The sequence below is a fragment of the Molossus molossus genome, unplaced genomic scaffold (genome assembly GCF_014108415.1).
Source record: "Molossus molossus isolate mMolMol1 unplaced genomic scaffold, mMolMol1.p scaffold_m16_p_3, whole genome shotgun sequence".
In the NCBI taxonomy this organism is placed as follows: Eukaryota; Metazoa; Chordata; class Mammalia; order Chiroptera; family Molossidae; genus Molossus; species Molossus molossus.
Genome location: NW_023425366.1, coordinates 25,894,805 through 25,900,804, shown reverse-complemented (window position 1 = coordinate 25,900,804; position 6,000 = coordinate 25,894,805). Strand labels below are relative to the sequence as shown.

The following is a 6,000-nucleotide window of genomic DNA, read 5'->3' as shown; positions in this document are numbered from 1 at the left end:
ACCTCTTGTTTGCGGTGATGTACCTGGTCAGTACTTTGGGGCAGTCCTTTAGTTCACCACATCCCACAACAGGAGGTTTCAGACAACTCTGGTAATAAATAACATGGCCAGATCGTGAGCTAGAATTGGTACCTGCTGCTCATATTTTTTCCTCTCACTTTCACCTGCGGACAGAGAACAGAAGATCTTGGGGAGTGACTGGGATGGCTACTATTGATGACGTAAATTCTCTTTTTCTCAATAAGGCTATGCTCTCTAAAAACATATAAACAAACAAACAACCACAAAAACCCTGAAAAAGAAGAAAGGGATGAAGAAAGGAAACCACAAGCTACGTTTGAGAAACTCCCAACAGACAGGCCGTCTCCTCCTGACTAGAGGGGCCAGTCCTTCTGGAACAGTTGCCATTGATGTCCCGTGGATTATTTTTCTTTAAAGTCTGAAACGTGCCTGGTCCCCACCCCCAATCCTGCCACCCCCAGTGTTTCTTTAGCTGGGAAATTTCTTAAGCTTCTTACTGGAATTGGCTGCATGTGGTTAAAATCCCCAGCAAGTAAAATGTGAGCTTGGCATAAAGAATCAGTTTTGTTTTAGAGTCATATTCAGAATAATAAGTTCTAATGAAATAAACTCCTTTTGAAGGAGGCTCCTAATTCTTATCACCTGAAATCAAATTGAGATTTGGAATCTAGGAAGAATTTGCAAAAAAGATACTATGCAATTAATATTGAGAATTATTTCAATCTGGGTTCCAATGTAGGAGGAAGTGTGGAGGGCTGGGGAGCGGGCTCCAAGTTTTGTGCAACATTTTAACGTGTATTTCTTTCTTTCTTTTTTTTTTTTTTTAAAGGAACATTGTCTATTGAACACAGTGGCCAAAATGAGTTGGTGATCGTTGACGCTGGGTGTGTATGTTGAAACTTTCCACAATAAAACAAGGACAAGGAAACTGAAGCCCAGACAAATGGTCATGGCTCTGGAATCGGGCTGCTCTCTGCTCGCAAGGGCTGTTGGGCTAAACGGAAGCAGGAATGACATTTAGTTCAAACTCATTTTCCAGGGAGACTTTTTGGGGGGTGGGGGTGGGGAGGGTTTCCTGGAACCTTAAAACCACACTCAAAAACTGTTTCAACACGCTCTGGGCTGGTAGGGGTCAGAGACGACAAGAGTACAAGACAGTAGAGGGAGCTTCTGACATACAGTTAGTTAGTGGCTGGTTGAGATAGTTTCCGAATAGAAATCTGACTGAAAGATTAGAAAAATAGGCTGAAACTGGTGACCTGAGATCAGCCACACGTCTGCCACGTATTTCAAGTTTACCTGGGGGCCGAAATACGGGGCTTCAGTGTTAGGCTCTTAATCACGTATAATCACTTGAGCCTTGCTCTGTTGGGTAACTCCCTGCCCTCCCCTTCCAGGCAAGCAGAAGGGACATACTTAGAGCAAACGGTTTTCTGTTCAGACTTCTCAGTGCAGAAAGGAATGTCTATTAGGCGGATTACTTACCTTCCCGCTGTCACGTCGGGGTCAGCGTCCTGGCCCCGCTAATGCGCCTGTGAGGACTGGCAGCTTTCAGCCGTCAGCAGGGTGAAGCTGAACCCCACATCCTTCGCCACATCGGTGGCCCCAGAGTCCCCTTCCACCTGGGTGGCAACCCACTGACCACAGGCCCCAGTGTCCTGAAGGCTCAGAGGACAGGACACAAGCCGACACTTGCGGGGCTCCTGGAGGCTGGCGAGTCCCCTCCTGCCTGGCATTCTGTCATCTCCAGGGATCACTCGAGTGCTGGCCCCTCTGGTAATGTTTCCTTCTGTACCCATGCACCTGCTGCTCCGTGGGTCTCTTCTGCCCCCGTGGCCACCCTTTCAACTGGGCTGTCTGGGGTCCTTGTTCCATGGTGGGCAATCCCCCTGTGTCCTCAGTCTTTGAAGGTTCTAACGCTACTGGCTCTCTCCAGAGGATCCTAGTTTTCTACTTTTCCATTCATCAACAGGGTTGGGGATTCAGCATTCTACCCCTGTTTCATGTTTGCTTGCAAACTATTGCTCTTCTTTCTTTTGGAAAACATCCCCTCTCTGTTGAGTTTTTGACCTTTTGTGATTCCTCTCCCCATCCCTTCCTCCTTGCTGTCCCCCGTGGAATCTGCTGGTGGCTGCTTCCTCCCACCTCTCCAATGCAATTAAGACGTGAGTGTATGTGTACAAACATGTGTGTGTGTGTGTGTGTGTGTGCACATATACAGTGTCAAGACCCTGGCTACGATATCTGATGGCCTAGATTCTGATTTCTGCTTTGTACTTACTAGTTTGTGTGACATTGACCAAGTTGCTGAATGTTTTTAGTGTTGTTAGCTCTTCTATAAAATGTGAATAATAGTACTTCCTACAGTGGAGGGCTGTTGTAAAGGTGTTACGAGAAGACTCATATAAAGTGATTGGCACACTTGTGGCACAACTCAGTAGTTGTTAACTATATCATGTTTGGCCTGTGTGCTTTCCTTCCCAACTCCCACCATCATTTGGGGAAACTTCACAACCTGGTCCCCACCAGAGATCCTTGCCTTCTTTAACTCGAGACTTGTGTCTCCCCTACATGCCTGTCCTACTTTCTAATGATGACTTCCTGTCTCCATGCCCTAACCCCACCTTCCTCCCTGCACTGCCTCTTTCTTCTTCGCCATCATACTTTGGTCTTTTTGTCGCACTAGCCTGGGACCCCTCAACCTTGGTCAGATGGCTTATTTTCACTGACATCTACAAAGGCTGTGATATGTTTTTCTATGATTCTATTTTCATTATTCTTGCATTATAAGGATCAATGTGAGGCTGAACAACCCCTATTGCCCACCACAGGCCGGATCACATGTGCAGAATCCCATCATCGCTCTCTCAGCTGGACACGGGGGCTTAGGCCAGTTACGGATTTGATCCCAGGGGCAAATGGCTTGGCATGGGGGTGACATGACACTTCTCATGTGGCAGTGATTCAGAACTGTGCCACCAGGAGACCACAGGCGGTCTCTGTCATCTGAAGTTGGTGTGTATGCTCTGATGAGGAAGGGGACACGCCCCGTGAGCTGTGGGACAAACTCAGCTGTTTCCATGATTTTCCTTGGAAATCACTTTTCTTGTTGGTACTTTTAGAAATTCCAGTCTGTCTCAATCTTGCTGAGTCACAGCAGGAACAGAGATTTCGTCTTGCATGAGCCAGACCTTTAAGATGACACCGCTCTTTGGAGGCGAGGTGGTGACTGTGGGGGGAATCAGCCCGGGGGCTCTCTGAGGCAGTATGATGGACAGGATGGCACCGAGAGTCAGCAAACTCATGATCGTCCTGTCCCAGGACGTTTGGAGCCAGCAAAGGTGGGGAGAAGGTTTAGCTCAGCTTGTGCCTGATCGTTCCTATCACCCCCAAAGGTGGAGCGACTCTCAGAATGGAATGGGCAGGAAGGGAGGAAAAATTCTTGTGGAGGTTGGGAAATGAGAGCATGGCAATGTGTTTGTATCATTTCCTTTGAAGTTTTATAAATTCCCAAAGTATCAGAGACATTTCTATCCAAAATGTAGAAAGGGTACTCAATTGGCAACTCTTGATTGACCATAGTTTTGGAGGATTTGTTCACTCTTCTGTTATAGGTAGATAATTAAGGATAAAATATAATTGCGTGGTGTTTAAAAGGCACATTATATGAGAAATGGGGAGATTTATCTCCCAATTCTGGTCATCTATTGAAAGGCTGTATGACTTGGGCAATATGATTAACTTGGCTCTGTATTTCCTGAGGTTTAAAATAGCTTCTCTATTAAAAACAAAAACAAAAGCAAAATTTTTCCTTTAGCATGTCATGAAGAATAGGGAACATTTATGTTTAATACTTTGAGCAACTCAAGGGAGCAAAGTGCTTTAAAACTGCTAATTAGAATGTAAAACTTTGGGGTATTTGAGGAGACTTGGAAAAATGACCACATTTCTAGAAATCACTAAGAACTGTGCATTTAAAGACAAATAAAAATAATATTTTATATTTTGACCATTGAAATATTGGTATTGGGTAGATAGAGAAAAAGGCAGAGAATGGAAAAAACTCTTTGAAACCTCACGCTTAGTCAGCTAAGTATTTCTTCATCGCCATTCCCAGAATTGCTATTCTGAATTTGGTCATAATAATGAGTTTCCTGGAGATGCAGTAACAAACTACCACAAACTGGGTGGCTTAAAACAATAGAAATTGGTTTTCTCACCATTTTAGATGCTGGAATTCTGAAACCCAAGTGTGAGCAGGGCTGGTTTCTCCAAGGGAGCATCCAGACCCCTTTTCTTCCCAGCTGCTGTTGGCTGTCGACAATCCCTGATGCTCCTTGGCTTGTAGGTGCATGACCCCAAATTCTGCCTGTGTGGTCACACTGCATTCTCTGCATCTTGGTGTCAAGACTTCCTCTTCTTATAAGGACAACAGTTATATTGGATTAGGGCCTACCCTGATGACCTCATCTTGATTACATCTGGGAAGACCTTTCCAAATAAGGTCACATTCACATATAAGGAGGTTAGAACTTCAATATACTTTGTGGGGGATGTAATTCAACCCACAACACTGACCAACTTAAAAAAATGCTGTACTTTGCTGTGGAGACCCAGGCTCTGGCAACTTCTCTGTGTGGGCGAGGCTGCTTGGTGAATGTCTCCCAGGGCAGGCAGGGGTGATAGGGACCTGAACTGCGCTGTGTGCTCAGCTTCTTCCCTGGGTCCCACCATGCCCCCTCCTACCTCTGTCGTTCTTCAGCTCTCAGCCCAAGAAGTGTAGTTTTCGTGCAACAAATGCTTGCTTTTAAGAAACAAAGTTACTTTAATGCAAAAGTCAAATTAAAAAAAATGAATCAGAACATGTGTTTCTAGCTGCGCGCCCTGTACTCCATTCTTCCTCCTCTGCATTTGGGCACAATGAAGGCCTCCTGTCGACCTTCTGTGGCACAGGGCCCCTGGCTGCCTGGAGATTAGGCCTCACTAAGCCAGAGTCAGCTGGTGATATCAGATGCATTATGAAATTCAAGGCCCTTCCCTCCTAAATCTTATTTGAAAGCTTCTGTGAGTCACCTAAGTTTTCTTGTCTATGACTACCAGCAGGGTTTGGGAGGAGGGTGAGAAAAAGTAAGGTGGGAGGGATGACATTTTCAGCAGTGTGACATTTACAAGACCCGGGTGTTATCTCTGGCCTGACTTGTTTGGTTCACAATCTCAAGTGGATTCAGATTTCCTGAACACATGTATATTGACCTTAGTATAAGGCCAATTCTGGTTGCCAAGAGTCAGCTACTTTTTAGCTTCTGTTGCCAGAAAATGGATTTTTTTCCCTTCAGCAAAAAGTGAAAATAGTGGCCTCTCATTTTGTGAAAACAATTCACTTGCGACAATATAAATGAAATGACCAGTTTACCCATGTTTGAGTCAAGGTTGTGCTTTGACTGCAATGCCCCCTGGTGGATATTTTGATGCTATGCAAAGTTTTTGTATTGCACCAGTTTTCAGACATCTAAGAAAGTATTTTAACAAGCTCATTGTTTTCTAAAGTGGGTCCATATTTTGCTTCCTGTTTTTCTCCCAGCTAAAGTTCACTTCAACACATGACCACATCGTGTGTGTGTGTATACATAACTGATTGTTCACATGAACTTTTCCACACATGCTCTCTTCCTCATTTTAGGGAAGAGGGGAGAGAAGGCTGATGTACTAAAGTGGGCACAGAAGAAAGTGACCCTAGGGCCTGTGGAACTGTGGTTGGTAACATGCTACATGTATCTAGAACACTAAAATGCTGAACACACGACTATAGTGAAGCTTTAAAACGAAGATTGTTGTGATTTAAAGCATTGTAAAGCCAGATAGGGATATGAACTCGGTCAGCGAGAATGTGACATCTATTTGGTGCCAGAGGGCTTGTGACAAGTGGGTGGGGAGGGAACAGCAGGTCCCCAGATAAAGGCCACTTTCTTACTGCTTTGC

General features: G+C 45.0%; 1 protein-coding gene across 1 annotated transcript in view; it reads left to right on the top strand.

The window, feature by feature from the left end:
- The first annotated feature begins 1,599 nt into the window (after nucleotides 1–1,599).
- The window catches only part of BASP1 (brain abundant membrane attached signal protein 1), a 73,906-nt gene continuing 69,505 nt past the window's right edge, over nucleotides 1,600–6,000 (top strand). Inside the window, exon 1 of the mRNA XM_036278643.1 lies at nucleotides 1,600–1,797. The gene's annotated coding sequence lies outside the window, so the exon portion shown is untranslated. The remainder of the gene's footprint in view (nucleotides 1,798–6,000) is intronic.